At 35.6% G+C, this 19,376-nt stretch overlaps 1 protein-coding gene across 1 annotated transcript in view; it reads right to left on the bottom strand.

The window, feature by feature from the left end:
* Positions 1-3,857, bottom strand: part of gli3 (GLI family zinc finger 3) — a 171,654-nt gene extending 167,797 nt beyond the window's left edge. Inside the window, exon 1 of the mRNA XM_058765221.1 lies at positions 3,488-3,857. The gene's annotated coding sequence lies outside the window, so the exon portion shown is untranslated. The remainder of the gene's footprint in view (positions 1-3,487) is intronic.
* Between the last annotated feature and the right edge of the window lie 15,519 nt (positions 3,858-19,376).

Consider the following 19,376-nt stretch of genomic DNA (forward strand, 5'->3'; position numbering starts at 1 on the left):
TTGAGAGCAAGCCCCCCTACAAAGCTAGAGACCCCCTCCGCTGAGACACAAACACAGACGAACACTTTTGACGAACACTCAACTTCTCATCTGATGCGGCCCACAGCTCAAGAGCACCGCTTCTTTTTCTCAATTACTCACTTTCACTTGTTTCCCTTTCCTATTTCTCACTCTTTGTGCCCTTTTCATTTGATGTCCAACATATCAAAGTTGAGGATTATCAAAGTAAGAGGTTTCAGTTGGAAGTCCTGGCTTGTTGACAGAAGTGAGTGGAAGCAATGCGCCACAACACCACACAACAAAGGTTTCCGGGCAATTTTCGATAAGAGGCTGCTTGTTAGGGTCAAAAATTCTAAACGTGGCCAATTACATTGGATATTAATAAATAAAAAAGTTTTAAAAAATCAGCAAAATAGCAGTCTGACAACACATCTGGGAGTTTGATTCTTGATTAAATATCTTATGCGCAAAAAGCTTAGTAGTTATCTTCATGCCACTACAGATCTATCATAACAAATCACTCTACTCTAAAAGCAACTGGCCTAACCAGGCTTCTAAGACATCAGACTCGCAAAAATTCTTGACCAACACATGATAAAAATCTCCCAAGAGAACTTCCAGGATCACAACCAGCTATCGGCCTCGCAGAGACAAATTTCTCATCCATTTGTTCCTTATTGGTTTGGACAATAAGCACAGTGCTATTCAAACCCACATTAGCATCTCAATGCCCTCTGTTAGTCATCTTATTCCCACATGCACTTAAAGACAGGTAGAACTTCTTTAGGATGCTAAAGCACCCTGAGGGTGAAGGGTACGGGCATTCCTTTCCAATGGCAGGCCTAATCTGAGGGTTTTATGCACATACGGTGAGGGTGAGATGACATTGAGGATAATCGCATGTCATCTCTGCTTGTTAATATTAGCTGGTGACATAGCGTGCGCAGTATGGCAGCATGGCTTGCAAAAGTGACCTGCAAAAATGTCATTTTGTTCGGCAATGCAGCCATGCATATATGAAATGTGATAAATCCCTGTTTGATGAGTGACTCTGATCGGAAAGTAATGATATTAAACTCGTTTTTGTTTAGTTTTGTTTAGTTTTTTAGTTTGTTTGTTTTGTTTTCTGGTCCACACATGAGTGATTATGGATGTTTCATGATGCAGCGAGTGTTTTTTTTTTTTTTTTACAAAATTACACCTGTTTAAACAAATCATTGCAAATGAGCACTTCATTGAGGCACATTTATGGAATCGTTGTTTGATGATGTTATAAATATAATACAAACTTGATCAAGTCTGAGCTGCATGCTGAGCAAATGTAATCATAAGCATTTAAATTCAGGTTACTTGCAAAGCTCAATTTAGAGAATTTAGTATATCACTTACTTTTTAAACAATTTAATTTCCTTTTTAAAGCAAAGCCAACAATGCACAAATTTGTTCCCAAATGGCAAGATAGAAACGAGAGATAAACACAGACTCAAAACCTCATGCTGTGGATTTTTTTAAATCACACTGAGGTCTGTCTTATTAGAGAACATGTCACAGAACTCAAATGAATGTTTATTTCATAACAACATTAAGGCATTAAAATACATACATCTCTGTTATGGCCTTTAAATTTGAGAGATTAAAAGACATATGTTCCTTTTATCCTCTGTTGACACTTAGCATGCAAATTCATAGGTCACCGGATAAAAACCGATATATTACAAAGAATATAGGCCTAACATAATAAATTATTAATTGCATTTAATTGTATGAGAAAATTTGACACACCTGACATTTAGCATTTAATGTGCGCTGAATTAAGCCCTCGATTCGTAGTTATAATACAGATTTCAGTATAGACAATTTACTGGGAAACGATTCTCGTAAAATGCATGCAAAAAGCAAATGCAATAAGAGAGAGAAAAGAAAAGGAAAGCAAACCTCAAACATAAAATATTATAGGAAAAAAGAGCAGGCCCCGTTTACTTTTATTGATTTTATAATAAATTACAATTTAAATGTGTAACATCACAAGCTGCTCTACAAAACAATGTGCCTGTCATATACGTCCATTACTGTTAATCAGTGCAAACTTGCACAAATACATAAATAAAATGAAACACTTAACAAACACTTAATTTAAAAACATATCATTGAAATGTGAATTTTGAATTTAAATATGAGATTCCAGGTCGTCAGTTAATCGCGCGCAAGTGTCAGGAGGGGTTTGGCGGGACACGGTTGTTCTTAAATCTAGTCGCCGAGCTACAAGCTGTGAGTCTTTTCTGGGCTTCGGTGTTTTTGGAAAGTTTGGAAAAGTCTATCTACACAAGTGCTGGGACACAATAACTCTACACCACATTCAAAATGTAAATGACGATCATTTCCACTAATAAAATCTGTTAATAAGCATTAGGCTATTATCATAAAAACAGAGTCAGATGGAATTATTTCACTTAGGCTATTATTCTTGCGTTTTTCCTTACTATAGAGCAGACAACGGACAAATTCGTAATAATCACACACTGTTAAAATGTTTCCATTATCGTAAAATGTTTGTTTCCATCTATTAAATTGTCACAATAATTTCTACTCGATGTTAACAGTTTTAAGCAGTAATTGAATTCAAAGTTTGTGGAAAAAAAGTGCCATAAATTTACAGTATTTCTGCAGGCTGTAACTTTGATTTTACTTGCACAATTAATGCTGCAAATAAACGTCAGTTTGCAATTTTCTGTGTTCAATTATATGTAGGCTACACTTATTCTGCCTAAATAGATAAAATATTTTTTTCATATTACCATCGCGCATAATTGTTTAAAAATGTTTGCTGCGTCTATTAGCCTAAATTAAAGATGCCAATTTAGTTTTTATCTAACATCATTTTTTGTTGTACTCCCCCCACCTCCATAATAATAATAATAATAATAATAATAATAATAAAAACATCCTGTCGTTTTACTATGCGTAAGATTTCATAATTTCTTAAATATTTTTAAATTATGGTATTATGGTGAGGGGAAACACTGCAATATGATGAGGGACCCCCAATTTTACTGCTGGACTACTTCCAAGAAAAACATGAGCATTTGGAAATATTTAAAGTGTCGCAAGGAGACACTGCACTGAAACCAGCTGCATTGTGATGGTTCTTATTATTTACAGATAATTATCAGTGTAACAAGCATAAAACATTGGGACACTTTCAAAACATTTTAACAGACCAATAGGGGCCGCGAGTTAGACAATGAGAGCCCAAAGTTTGCAAAACGACTCTGCCGAACTTTCTGTGAAGCAGAAAACTCAGCCCAATGCTGACAATAAACGCTCTTTTAATTCGTTACTCCTGTTGATTTCATGTAATATTTTTGCACCAGAATGGCAAGAGTATCGCATTTCACGTTTTACACGACACTTCCCCCCTCTTTTTCTTTTTGAAAAACTTTCATGGAACCAAAGAGGCTCGGAAAAACTGCACATTTCTTGCACTTACTCGTTCAGTTGCGAAACTTTTCTGTCCTCTCCTCACAGACTTCCTTCTCGCTCGCGTGCAGATGCTAGTTGCAGACAGACACTCTTAGCGTCTTCACTTTAAACTCCAAAACTGCTCTGCGGACTTTTCTTTTTTCACTCGTCTTTTTTTTCTTTTTCTTTTTTTTTCCCTACGTGCGCTTGGCAGGGGCAGCCCAGCACTGAACTAACGGCCAGTCTTTCCTACATACCTAAAGCCTAAACACAAAAGTAAAGCGACTCGTGAAACTCCTAAATGTTTATCACAAAGACTGTAATGCAGAGTTTCTCGGGTAAAGAAGATTTGAAGTGTGGAGCTCCAGCTGCCCTTTCCCTGTGCCTGACTCCTCCCTTTCGGAGAGCAGGCACACTACCTCCCCTCTTTTCCCGTCTGCCCCCTTTTCCCTCCCTCTCTCCTTGCCTTATCCCAGCGCTCCTTCTTGAGAAGGTGCAGTCATGTTTGATGAGGAAAAACGAAATGGTCACTTTACAATAAGCTACAGTGTGCGTGTTTATGTTAATACGTAAGTAATTTGTAACGTACAGTATAAGTGTGGGTTTTTTTTTTCCTTCTTTTCTTTTTTTCCTGTGTAGGCTAACACTGACAGTGTAACGAAAAGTGATACCAAGCAAACATTCAAAAGGAGCTGATTCTTAAGAAAAGTAACTTAAATGCCTAAATGTTATGTTAAGTCTGAGGAAATTACACTAGAAACAAACAAAACAAAACAAAACAAACAAACAAACAAACAAACAAAAAAAACTTGTTTTAGACAACTTGCCAGCATATAATATGCATAGACGCTAATTAAGTTTTACCAAGCAAACATGCCATATGGTCTTTGGGTGCATCACTTTGGGTGATCCTTAATATGAGCAAATTAATTCTCTAAAGTTTGTCAATGCATTATTAAGTAATTTAAAATATGGTAATGAAATTTGGGAAAACAAGAACTTTGGGAGAAGAAAACACTAAAACATACTAAATAAAATGGGTAGAAAGCTTGTTTAAGAGGGTTCTGAAACTACCAAGCACAAGTTCAAATAAATAAATAAATAAAAATGTAAAAATTATCCACTGATAAAAATAAATAATAATAAAAATAAATAAACTTTATGACAAAATAACTATACAACTAAAACATTTAATATAAAACACAAAAGCAATTAATATAAGCCGCTGGGATATAATTTATCAGGCAAAATAAATCCTTTTATGTACTCTTTTTTTTCTAAAGCTTCATAATGTGACCTGAAAATGTGGGTATAAAGATACGTGTTGTCAGACAGAGTGTTTCAGTAGGCTTTTTGCTTCAACACTCATCATGTACATCATGCATGCTTCTTTAAAATATGGATTCCTTTTCAGTATTTCAGTATTTTATAAATATTTTAGTACATTATTACATCTGACAACTCAGCTTTTATAAGTGTATTTTTTCATCCATATTTGTTGTCTGACTAATCAAAATGTAATATGTAATGTGTCAGTGTTTAAGTAAATATCACTCCTTCTAACTCAAATCTAATTCTCATTGCATTATTGCAGTAACACAGCCATCTATCTTGGAATGAGAAATAAAATGACAAGCTTATACAGTAAAGAACTCTGTCTTTACACCTCAAAGTGGGACCTTAACGTAAACATCGAAAGGAGTGCCTCCTGTAGGGTTATTCCTAATCAATATACATAATCAATATACAGGGAAATTAGGATGTTAAGAAAGACCTTCTGGGCTCACAATCAATCAATGGGGCAGTAACAGATTTTTTCACAGTTGAAAATCACTCTCTAATCTCTTAAGCAGGATCTGACTGCGTGTGTGGCCGACAAGTAAAGTCAAGTAGAGTTCATTTTATGCCATACACGCTACTGATGTGTCTGTCTGAAAGAAAAATCCAATAAGATAATAGTTGTGTGTTATGTTGGAGTTAAAAATTAATTTACCGTAAAACATGTGGTTATGTATTCACAGCAATTTAAGCATTTTAGAGTAAAATAAAAAGGGCTTGCAATGATATATGCATAGATATAACATGCTGAAATTTAGTGTACCTGTGTTGTGGGTTTTTTAAGCTTTTCACCTTCTGTGACAATAATCCAAAATATATATGTCCATATATATATATATATATATATATATATACAGTGTTCGGGAGTAACTAGTCACATGTAACGGAATTACGTAATTTCATTACAAAATAAATGTAATTGTAATTAGTTACAGTTACTGAGAAAAAAAATATGTAATTAAATTACAGTTACTTTTGAAAATTTTAATGATGACAAAGGGGGTTACATCTGAATATTTTCACACGACCATACAGATTTAATTGACTTCTTTCATAAATTGCATTGACTGCTCTAAAATGAGACACCAGTGTTTCAGGAGTTTAGGACAGAATAGGACACATGCTTATTCGTTAACTGTTTTATTTCCTATTTGGGTTCATGCATATGCTTCATTTTTTAAGATTAATTGTTTTTTCCAAGGCATTGTTTGATGCCAGTGTTTCTTGTATAACTATGCAAACATTTGATTTCAAAACCAGTATCATAGCTATTAAACTATTTCTTATGATTTTAAATCAGTATTTAACCTCAGAATGATCTCAAAGTAAATAAGAGGTGTTAAGTCTGATTTTGTGGTGGCTGTCCTTTAGATTAAATTATTACACGGCTCTGTGGAATGCTTGATTCTGATTGGTCAGTCGTGACATTCCAAGGTATGTTATTCCTTGATAACAACTGGTAAAAGCTAATAACACAGACTCATCCAGGTAACTTAAGTCGGTGCTATACGCTTGCTAGGAACTGTTTTTTGTTTTTTTTGGTGGAAGATTTGCATTTGGTTAGCTAATAAAATATGAAAACTCAATTCAATATTATGTGTGCAATTTCTTAATTCTGTCATCCTGGTATTGTGGACTCGCTCTCTCTTTACATACAAACGCAGCTGCTGCCATTTTGTTTTGTACACTGTAATGGATTATAAGATAACTAACAAACTAGTACTGTAAGTACTGTAAGTACTAGTACTTAATTATTTATGTTGTGAAATGTTGTGTAATAAAAATAGTATGACTGCACCGTATCCCTTAAATGTCCGTCTAGTTTGAACTTGCAGCTTGCTAGCAACCGCTTTCTTCATGGAAGATTTGCCTTCAAATATTTCAACTCAGGTCAGTGTTTTGTGTCTAATTATTTACTTTTGTGGCAAGCAGCCATGTTATAAGTGGGATAATGTACATCAAGCCAGTTGTTATCACATAATAAAGATGTACATTATCCCTTACTTAACTGAATGAAATCTTAACTGATTGACAGTAATCAGTGTTGAGCACTACTGTAAGGTTAACCCTGCCTGCTTTAAATGTTTCAAAATGATTAACAGTTGAAAATGTTATAAATTTAGAAAAGTAATCAAAAAGTAATCAAATGTAATAAGTTACATTACTTTAATAAAGTAATTGAAAAGTTACACTACTTATTACATTTTAAACAGGGTAACTTGTAATCTGTAACCTATTACATTTCCAAAGTAACCTTCCCAACACTGTATACATATATATATATATATATATATACATGAACATTTGTGAATATGAGAAGAGATGGGGGAAATGCGAAGTTCTGTAATATAAACCAGATCCATGCTCAAATTCAAAGAAAACCAATATAGCTCAAAACAACCAGTTAACCAATGTACCCAGCTGCAGATTTATAGTTACCAAAAAGGGGGGTAAATGTAGAAAAAAACAAGCCAAGCAAAACCCTCTGACCAAGATCATCCATTACACATAACATCTAACATTTATATATGTCAACTGCAAAAGCCACATTCATGTGTGTTCATCGTACATAAAGGGATTTGGTGCATTCGGAATTCATTGGAACTGACATATTATGAATAATGTTTTCTGTTCCAAAGTACTTTTTATTTAACTAAATACCAGTTCACCTATTTAAAAGCAGATGGCTGAAATCAGTCAGAAAGTTCCAGACATGGATAACACATACACCTTTCTATTTTGTTAACTCGCAATCATCCAATCTGCTGAAGTGGATGGAGAAACTGATATAGACATGTAGGCAGTCAGTCAGTACTCTTTGTAAATCTCTCTGAAAGAGATGGATGAGAAAGAGAAGGGTCCACGGAGGAGAGGAGAAACGAGAGGAGGGGTAAGTCAGAGCAGGGATTGGGGGTGGTTAGCTGCTCCCGAAAGTATTCCATCAAAGAGGAGCCGGATCCCGGGGATTGAGATTTTGCCTGGAGGCAAGTAACCGTTGGTCTCCCAAGAACATATTCCAAAGTCGGCCTCGAAGAGCCAAAGCACACATCAAAAACAGCAGTGGTGCCAAAGCGGTTCTTGAGGAGAAAGAAAGGGGTACAGGTCCCTCCTTGGCCCGCTTTGAGCCCCTGATCTCACCCAATTAAACAAGAATTCATGACTACTGACTCGCATTGACACTGTGCACACCCTGAGACCTATGTACACACAATAATAGTCTTTTTACCATGCAGTGTATGGGGAAAATACACAGTGATTCACTTTTGAAGATTGCACACACTTTTATGTATGAATCTGGCGAACAAAGCAGCTTCTGGATCAATCAAGGGTCAATGACATAATTGTCCATGATAAAGGAAAAATATTTTAAAAAGCTAACCTTTCAAAACACATGTACCAAGTTCTTATAAACCTTTTGTATTCATATTGGCTTAGGAAAAAATCCCAAAAAACTTCATAACAGTCTGCAGAAGTCTTCTCTATGATATAATTTATGGTATTTTTATTTTTGAAATGTTTCTGCATTCACAACATGACTTGACAAAAGTTTTTCAAAAAAAAAAAAAAAAAAAAAGATTATACCAAACTATTTAGTCAAACCGACACTCTCAAAACAACTTGTAATAAGAAATCTGACTGCCTGCATTTAATAACAAAGGAAAAAGAACAAAGTGGCTAAGCATATGTACTATACAAATATTACAGAAATATCAATTCATAATTCTTTCCTGTGCTTATGAAGATTTCTTACACGTCACATCACTTGACAGGTTTTCAGCTTTCACCAGTCCTGTCTTCATGAATTGGTAGTCAGCAATTTAACTCATACTGTTGCTTGTTTACTTTGGGTTTTTTTTTGTTTTTTTGTAAAAGACTCAGTGGGGATTACCAGTTGGTTTACACACTGAGATTTCTCATCTTGAAGTGTTCAATCTTGAGCCCAGTAAACACTCCACAAAAGAGAGATTATTGAGAACTAATCCACGGTATACTCAAAGGCTAAAGAGGAGAAGGCTTTGCTCTTGTACCTAAAACAGCCAGCACAAGTGGAGAAGATGCATTCTTTTAGTGCAGTTGGTGGAGATCTCCTTTTCTTCACTTCTCACAATATTGGGATATCTCTGTCTCACTGCTGGAGGTGAATATAATCTAATAGTGTGTTGGGCTGATAACGGGTGCGCACTCTGCCCCTCACCCTGCCCTAAAATCAAAAAGGGATATTTGTGAGATTATTTTGAGGCTGTCAAAAATAATAAACGCAAAACTGTATCCACTTCAGCTAGTTAAGTAATTTTCTGACTGATAGTATCCCGAGGGGGATTCCATGCCAGTTCTGAAATGACAACATAATGAAAGTGGTATGCGAGTTGTGTCTTATCGACAGGGATTAGAGGGGAGAAATGAAAAAGGAGGGGTTGCTGAGCCCTGTGTGGCATGAATTTGATTATCTAATGGACGGCAGTGGAAAAGCGTGCTAATTTTGCTTAAGTGTGAGACCTTTATGCGCCCCTGGTTCCACTCAGCTTCTTCTTTTATTCATGCATTTTAGTCTCAGACTCACTTTATTTTTCTTTTGTGTCATTGCTTTCTCACTTTCTTTCTCGTTACATTGATGCAATAGCCCACAGAGGTTATTAATATCTCTATGCATGAGCACAGTGCATGCAAGCGTGCACAATTTAATCCCTTTTTGTCATTTTTTCTTCTGTATTGCTGTACTGATATGAGTATTTTGGCTATACTGTCCTACAGACAAAAATAAACAAATAAATAACACTCAAGGCAGTTATCAATATTCTGATTTTATATAAATGTATTTCATGCCTGGACTTTTTCTTTGTCACCACAAGAATGTGGGTCACTTCTACCACCAACTCAAATCAAACTTTATGAGCCACCACTGGAAATCTTATTTCACGCTCGTACTGATAGGAAATATTTGAATATTGGGTCAAAGAGTGCTAATTTCATTCTCACTAGCGTCTTCTGTCACTTTAGAAGAGAATATATAATTTGGAACATAAAGATCATTGATTTCTAATATTTATTAACTTTGTAATTATTCATTTAATGTGGGATTGGACAGTATGGAATGTTTTCACAATAAATGACTAAAAAACAACTTTTTTAAACAATTTTACACTACTTTTCAAAACAACTTCACACCAACTTTTTTCTTTTATAAAATAATCTAACAATATGATAATTCTGACTGATAACGGTAAGCCAATAATTAATTTACATGTTATAATTTACGTTATGGCAATAAATGGATGATTTATAAGATGATTAAGTTTAGGCATCACAATATGAAAACATTTGAGATTTGGTTGAGATTAGTGTTTTAAAAGATTAACTTTAAGCGAGTGTTAGATGACGGCAGAGGTAATGGGAAATGAACATGATAAATTAAATATTTAACATTCGCTGACATGGCACTGCTATATTGTGCATACCTACTTCTATCTAAGATACACAACACTCAGTGTACCTGGATATGTTTGTCACATTTTACACACATTAAAATAGAAAAAGCACAAAGCGAGGAAAGAATCATAGACGTTTGATAGGTCGTTTTCATTCGTGTTTGTCCAGTTTTTTTTTTTTTTAAGTTTACTATGTGTGGGTGGGGGGTGTCCTCTGTTTGATCACAATAGTCAGTACTATATTGTGTTGATCAGCTGAGTGATTAGGTCCAATAACAGACACGCGCTCTGATGCTGTGATGCTTGATGAATCACATGTCTCACACTGTAGTGTGCAAGTCCACTACAGCAACTCCTCTCGCTGAAAGGCGAACTAACATCCCTCTGGAGCAGCTACCAATTGGAGAATTGCTATCAATATTTCATCAAACTGCTGCCTGCATGGTCAACATCAAAGACGTAACTCTTGTTTAAAGCAAACCTAGGCTTTTTGTCTTGGATCCTAAACTATAGTGTTTGAAGGGGCTGTGCTTGTCATTAAAAAAAAAAACAACAACAAAAAAAAAAACCTCAGACTAGGGAGTGGTAGAAAAAACTCTAAACATCAGTCTGTCTTTTGGACAGAGGAAAGGGTGGTCTCAGAGGACGGGTTATGACCTCTCAAGAACAAATTCCTCTGATACACACCAGTGTATACAGGTATCAGATTCATGAAGATACTTTGGTAATACAAAACAATCATATAAATAAATATCTTTTGGTTCATCAATGTTCAAATGCCAGTTAGTGTCCAAGTCATGATCACAATCAATTCTATTGCTCAGGGATCTCTATCATGGCTCAGGAGATTTAAAGGGATAGTTCACCCAAAACTAAAAATTAATTTCCAAACCTGATATTTTGAAAAAAATGTTTGTAACAAAACAGTTTTGGGGACCATACATTATATGGTCACTTTGGTGAAGTTTATTCTTAGTATGGTGAACTATCCCTTCAACAGAGTCATGTTTTGTCAGTTCTGTCTCAGATGTTTCTCCTTTTAATTTAGGGGAAATAAAAACAGAATCTATTTAAAAAATTTACATAAAATTATATTGTAGCACTCTAAAATAAATATGGCAGATCATTTGGTTTAAAAATATGTTTGAATTCTTAATGAAATTTCTGACTTCAGATTGCAGTGTTTTGGCAAATATAAGCACAGTCTCAGATAACGTTAAAATCTCTTTTGAAACTCTACAGGAGATGCATTTTTCAGGATATGGTATTTTTTTCCTACGGTCTTTTTCTCAGAAAAAAATCAGGAGACCTGTTTGACAATGAATCTGTCTAAATTAATTATGTCAATAAGATCAAGATTTTAGGCCAACTTAAATCAAGGCCAACAAAAAAGGTTATGTTATGTTGCATTTCACTAAACAAAAGCTTTTCAAAGGTCCCATTAATATAAACCAGATCACAGCAATGCAGAATGTAAAAAAAAAAAATTAAGACATTCAGAGAGAACATCAGACTTTCACAGCATGAAAAAAGACCCTTCAAAAGTAAAGTCTGAAGCGTTTGTAAGGAAGAATGAGTTCTCATCCTGCCTATGCGAGCTATCATACAATAGTCTGGAGTGTCTACCCCACAGTTCATTGTTGTTTGTGGTCTCCAGTGTTCTGGACATCAGAAGAATCTCAGTCATCTTCGCATCTGCCTTTTTGTATGTGTGTGTGTGTGTGTGTGTGTGTACACGTGCGTGTGTGTCACTCAGAGGAGAACAGTGACAAATGACACCCATCGTCCATTACACTTATCACAGTGCAGGTAACACACATAGGCGGCAGCATGACTGAGATGAAATGGGAATGTGAGAGAAAGATTCTATAAATGGAGGGGATGAGTAGATGAGGGATGATAAGAACAGCACTGCAGTTTGGAATGACAGATCCTGAGATGGCTTGGCACCCAGGAATACCAGTTGAGAGCTTATGAAGAGGTGTTTGGGAACATAATATCATTCCATGAGAATCAAGAAAAAAAAGAGAAAGCAATGACAGATAAATTCAGGGTGTAGGGTGGATGGCTTTCATATTTAACCTCAGTTAACCTGTTCATAACTTAAAACTTAAAATGATTTGGCTTCATGAGTCTTCATGAGACTATACTATAGGTAAGACTAAATAGAAATTATATGGACTATGAAAAACGTAGACATTCATGAAAAGATCTTCTTCTGTACTCCACAAATAAAAAAAATTAAAAAAATTAAAAAAAGAGTTTAGAATGACACGAGAGTGAGTAAAAGACAGAATTTTCTTTTTTGTCTGAACCATTCCTTTAAGCCACAGACACATACAAAATTAAACAAACACAAATCCCACACATAAACAACCGTGCATGCCCACACACATACTCTGGGGAGTTCTGTAATGAATGGGGTGCTCTGAGACACAGGTGCTGCTCCACTTTTGAAATACACTCTCGTTTCATAGCTTTTGGGCTGCCCTCTGCACTTCTCTTGTGTAATTGACCTGAAACAGAGACAAAAAAGAACAAGACAGTTGGAGGCAGAGAAATATGTTTTGAGCATAAAAACTAAAGCCTTATTAGCCCCCACACCTGTACTGTTGGTTGTGGTCTTTTGTTTTACACTGGTTTTCCGTTTTTCTAACGTTCAGCACGGACTCAAAACCCAACCTAAATACTGTACACACCACCAGGTGGAGCTATTGTGACTCAAAAGTGCTGTAATTAAATTGTACTGATACCCAGAACATTCTTTTTAAGGAGTAAGCCATCTATCGGTGAACGATCTGAATTGCATCATCCTCCCTAAAGAAAAAAAAAAAAAAAAGGAAAAGTAATTACGAGGTGAGATTTTAAAAACACATTCTAGATAAAGTTTAAGGAGGGTAACCCAAGTATTCTCCAGTTTCACTACCACCTACAAATATCACACACATTATATAAGCAGAGGAGGCCTGACACTGCTTGTGCTCTTCTCAGTGCAGGCATATAAGCATGAGCAGCATGGTTAAACAGGACCACATGAAGGACTTATGTGGTTCCATCAGAGCTAGGGTACTGGCGAAGTGTGCGTCATTTGAATTTTCATTTCAGCTTACTGAAAACAAAGCAGTTGCAGGCCATTGAAAAACGTGCCATTTGCAAAACATGGTTTCATAAGAGCTCCGATTTTATTTCATAATTGTAGATCTTGTAAGTCAGTTGTGTTTGTTCTTCAAAGAATGTTACCTAATACTGGGCAAAGGAGTATTCATTTTTTTTTTTAGCAGACATACAGTAGGTCTTTTATGCTATATCATAGACTAATTGCATGAAACATTGTTTGAACATTAGAAGTATGCCTATTATAGCTCAAGATCTATTAACTAATATATCTGCCTTTAAAACGACTTTCCTTTAACAAGTGACATCACCTCGGGCCAAACAGTCTACTGATAAATGCTAACAAATAGCCAAATAGGAACCACAAATTGTTTTAGGTTGATGTAGGTAATGCAACCTTTTAAAAACTGAACATAGTAATCTAATGCAAGCTACTAATTTTAAGAAGGGTTAAAAGTGGGATATAGTGAAATGCTCTTGAGGGTGAACTTGACCTTCTGTTGCCTGGTTAAAATGTCTCCTCAAAAGTCGTTGGCAAGGTTTCATAAGAAAAATCGCCCTTCAAAAATGGATTGCAAACTCTAATTCAAATCAAGTTCTATTTTGTTATGCAGTTTAAATTAATTCTACACTGATAAAATAAAGCCTCAAACTTTTTTATCAACTTTTTCATTTTAAAATATGTCATTAGCATAGCTAATATACTCAATGTAACTATTAGTTACAAACTATCTCTAAAAAAAAAAATCACTAATGTGTTCTATACTAGCGCATTATTTTAAGCAACAAGAAACTGCTTCAACCGTTTCAGTGTGCGAGCAAACTGTTTGAATAGTTTGAACTGCACGTCTTTGAACAATGGAAAGGGCAGATTCAAAAGAATGATTAATTCATAAATTAGGTATTGCTTGTTCTGATACTAAACAAGACACAAAAAACATGACACATGGTTGATGAAGCATTAGTAAAGTTTTGCTCTTGTCCCAGTGAAAAATAGCACCCAAGATGGTTGCTTATGCCCCCACTCCAAACTCCTACTGCAGGCTATATTGTTATAGTTCAGTGAAATAACTCAACCAATTACAATGATATGCTAGTAGCTTAGTAAACTAAGCTGTTGGCTTGCTAACTCAACAGGAAAAGAAAGGGACATATTTAATGTTTATGATATGCAATTGAAAAAAATAAATAAAAATTTTTCATTATTAAGAATGAATGAATACCTGGGCCGCTGGAAAGGCTTTATTGGGGAAGGGAAATATGAGTTTTTGGGCTATTGTTTCTGAATGACAAAGTTCTCCAAGGCCCTGTTTACACCTGGATCACTTTTATCCACTTTGAGTGGACGGTCTATGGACAGGTGGCCAGTTAACATTTCTGGTGTACAGAATTCTCACTTTTTCACTTCTTGATGACACTTACTTTAAGAATTTAAGTATTTTACCAAAACTTTCTAACTTTCTGAGTTGAGTGAGTGATGGACCGCTTCAGAAGGGATGTGCTCCAAAGAAGAGAGTTCTAGAAAGGTTCCCATATTTCAGTCATTTACTACATATTTTCTGTACAGTGAGTGTTAGCACAGAAACATAGATATAGCATTAGCATGCATACAGAATGTTGTTGACATGATTGGCAGTTTCCTGTCGTGAGAAGAATGTGAAGCAGAGAGAGAGAAAGAAAGTGAGAGACAGTGGAGTGTGAAGGAGAGAGAGCATACAGATAGATGTTAGATAGATGAAGCTGTGGTCTCACCTTAAGGCTGCAGGTAACAGCCTCTCTCTAAACCCTCTAAACCTCAATAACATCATACTTGTTTGTCTCATGCTTTGGAAAAAGAACCTATCAACACCACAAAGAAAAACACAGAACCACATTTTCAAAAAATTGCAATGAATGTAGTGAATTAATATTATTTAATATATTTTTATAGAAAATATGACAACAATCACATATCTCACACAGAGATCGCACTATAGTGTTTGGGAATATTCATGCACAATTTAAATACATAATAGCATGAAATCAGATTAAAAAAATAAAACATTTTAGAAGAGAACGCAGCATCACAGTTGTCTGAACCAGTGTCGTCAGTCAGTCGTTTCCCATCATGCTTTTGATCAGCGCAGTCGGTGGAGAGCATAGACATAATATACCTAGACGCCTCATGACATGCTGGAGCGTAATCCAGCGTCGCCGCCATATTGCTTGGGTCTCCTTGCTCTACGATAGCAGCGGAGTCAACGGAGAGCGAGCAATTTATGCCCGTATTTTGTGCAGTTTACTGTTGCAATAACCCGCGCAGATACCAGATCGCGTGGGATTACCTTTCACAAGTAAGATTGAACAATAATTTTGGTTATTTTACCATTTATAATATTATGTCATCGTAACTAACGTTACTTACGTGTAACATTATTACAGCAGGAACTGGTACTCTCTCTCATTATCTCTTGCTGTTTTTTTTTTCTGTTCTTCAACGTTCAGAGGATGTGTTCTTACTCGGGGACATCATTTCATGCTTGTGTCAAGTGGTCAGTGGCGCCTGCAGGTGTACGGCTGTACGCACTGTGTGTACCATGAGCGCTCAGACTGACCTGAGATTTGCCCCGCAAACATTTCAGCAGTAGATTATAGCCGTATTTCTATCGACTATCTACCCGTAAAATTTATAGTGAGAAGTTCTTTAAAATCATCTGGATTAAAGTAATTTTTACAGCTTTTTTTTAACATTTTGCTGCATGGATAAAAAAATAGGCTAATAAATAATTCACATATCATGCAGACAAAATTTTGTTGCAGAAAACATTTTAAAGGTTAAGGAATTAAGAGCAGAGCAACGTAAAAATCTGAAAAATATAATCGGGCCTGTTTTAGGCTTTTCCTTATTTTTATATTTTAGACGGTGATGAAAAATGACTTGCCATCTCCTCATTGGACGAGCCTTTAGAGAGAAATGCATCTTTATGGATTACATAATGAAAGAGTTTTTGTTTTCGATTTGAATTATTTCGTTTTAAGGTAGTAATTTAAAGCTTTCTATAGATGTATTTATCATATGTGACTCAATTCGTTTCAGTTCATCATTGTGAAGCGCTCCTGTTCAAGACGAGACGGCAAGCGCATCTGTTTTCCTATTTATTTTAATAAAAGCACAATGTTTTTTTTATATTGTGAATGCACACAAATAAAAGTAGACCCTTTACAGTTCCGAATGATGTATTACTCTTACCTTTATAAGCAAACATTATGGCGTATTTTAAGTTGTTTCCACTATTATTTTAAGTTCTTTTCACGCGCGCGTGTGTGTGTGTGTGTGTTTGAGTGTGTGCGTGAGAGACAGAGAGAGAGAGAAATAAATTCAAATGAACAATCAAACTTGTTTCTTTATTAAAATATAAAATTCATTCATTTATCAATATGCCATAGCCTACCATATGTCTTTGTTAAAGAGCATAATACAAAGTCTTTTAGCATGAAAGCACGTATTTTTTAATGTGTGACAGTGTCTAAATCTAAAAAACTAAATCTCTGCAGTTTGTAACAAACCAAACCGTGTGAAAATCCGGTAAAAATTCGGGGAGTTATGATTATTGTAGTTGGGGATACACATTCCTCAGTAGAAATTAATGCAGGGGGGGGGGCGCATTGGAGACCCATCCAAGATGGCGGCCGCGCTGTACGTCAGCTCCAATAGGCAGCGTCAGTCTATGAGGCGTCTACGTACATTATCTCTATGGTGGAGAGCAACTGCGCGCGACTGCTCAATCCGACACAGCCGCCTCGCCGTTGCGAGAGTTTTTTGGCACACGTCAGCATGACATCAGAGCAAAGCGGACTTAACTCGGACACTTTTCTAACCGGCATGCATCTCGCGGTGATCACCGGTGATCGGTTCTGCGCAGATTTTGCTCATCTCAAACAAGCCTATTTTAACGCAAATTAATCGTTTGATAAGGTTTGACCCCAACTTCTTCTCGTCATCGCAGTGCGGAAGGTTATCTGTTGTACAGCACCAGGGTAGCGGCACAAGTGGACAATTTTGAAAATACAGTCGCGGGGAAAAATTACAGAGCCTTGGGCTACTTTTATAATGTACCACGGCCGCCCAAAGTGTATAGACAAATAAAAATTTAAATAGATCCTTTTACTAATGTGAATTATACTTGGAATGTATACCTGGCAACTTAAGAACAGAGAGGCGGCTGTAACATCACAAACAACGTGAGTTTCAGCCAGAGCATACATGTTAAGGCTTTTACACAGCAGAAATAAACATGACAACAGCCACTAGATTATATAAGATAATACACATGATTACGATAGGATATGGTTTGTATGTGATTTTCTTGAGAGAATGTGTACATTTGAAATGTTAATTTATGCAGCAATATAAAAGGCTATAAATAACATATTTGTGACCCTGGACCACAAAACCAGTCTTAAGTGTCAATTTTTCAAAATTGACATTTATACATCACCCGAAAGCTGAATAAATAAGCTTTCCATTGATTTATGGTTTGTTAGGATCGGACAATATTTGGCCGAGATACAACTGTTTGAACATCTGGAATCTGAGGGTGCAAAAAAATCTAAATATTGAGAAAATCACCTTTAAAATTGTCCAAATGAAGTTCTTAGCAATGCATATTACTAACCAAAAATGAAGTTTTGATATATTTATGGTAAGAAATTTACAAAATATCTTCATGGAACATGATCTTTACTTAATATCCTAATGATTTTTGGCATGAAAGAAAAATCGATAATTTTGCCCCATAGAATGTATTTTTGGCTATTGCTACAAATATACCCCAGCAACTTAAGACTGGTTTTGTGATCCAGGGTCACATTTTAACAACAGTAAAGGACGAATATTTATTTATTTTTGCCCCCACACTATTTGAACAGGAAAAATAGCATTATATTCAAGTAAAACAAGTGATTCTTTAAAAAAAAATAAATGAATAAAAAAAACTTGGTGGTGACTTCAAAACATATAGGCACGGATTCATAGACAGGGCTTAGCTTAAGCCAGAACTAGGCCTTAAATTAGGATACTTAAACAGCTTTTATAAAAATGCAATAAATAAATAAACATTACTGGTGTGCATCTTGAGACAGGCAATGCTAATGACATTAAGATCTGTCAGAGCAAGTTATTTTCAGTTAAGACAGCTCAAACATGCATTTTAGTCTGGGACTAGCCTTGTGAAACTGGGAAACTTGTGAAAAGCTTAAAATACAATTTACATACAGAATATAGTCAAATGAATGACAAAGTGACTTAATTACATGGAACAGTTCATTCTGAATTTATAAAGCAAATGCCAGGAGAAGAGCCTGTAAAACCGACAACATATAGGCCAAACAAATGCAAACTGCATCTGCAAAATGGAAGTAAATGCAAATGAAAACTCACCATCAAAGGCAGAAACACTAAAGTACTACAGACTGAAACATTACCAGTTTGCTGTTTAGGACTTTAAGCTTTTCACAGATTGAAGCCACTTTTCTGATTCAAAAAAGATGTCTTTACTCCTCATTATATGGATAGTCTGATGAACTCAGGGCTTTCCACCACAAGGCAATGCCGTTCAGGACCACAGCGGAGCCATTTTTGCACTGTCACAGCAAAGATGATCTCTGAGGCCTCCTTTTTCTCAACTTTCCCTTGTTGTTGTTAGGCATCTAAAGTATAAAAACAAACAGGATGTTAAAACTGCACAATGTTGTAAAACATTTGATTAGTAGTAGTAGTAGTAGTGTATAACTGAAATAAGGTGAGTCCTAAGTATTTGGAAATGTGACAATGTACTACAAAATTAAATGCAAATTGAAATTTGATAAAAGGTTTACATTCAAGCTAAAACATGGTGAATTCAAATTTAAGACTATTTAATTTCAATATAGAAATTAAGCACCTATAAACATACGTATTATTTTGAAACCCTTAATATAAAGCATTTTTCATATTTGGAACAAATTGGATTATGCACTTTCTCACAGCAGCTCACTCTGTGCCCTATTTTTAAGATGTGC

Source organism: Onychostoma macrolepis, chromosome 24, assembly GCF_012432095.1.
Source record: "Onychostoma macrolepis isolate SWU-2019 chromosome 24, ASM1243209v1, whole genome shotgun sequence".
Classification (NCBI taxonomy): Eukaryota; Metazoa; Chordata; class Actinopteri; order Cypriniformes; family Cyprinidae; genus Onychostoma; species Onychostoma macrolepis.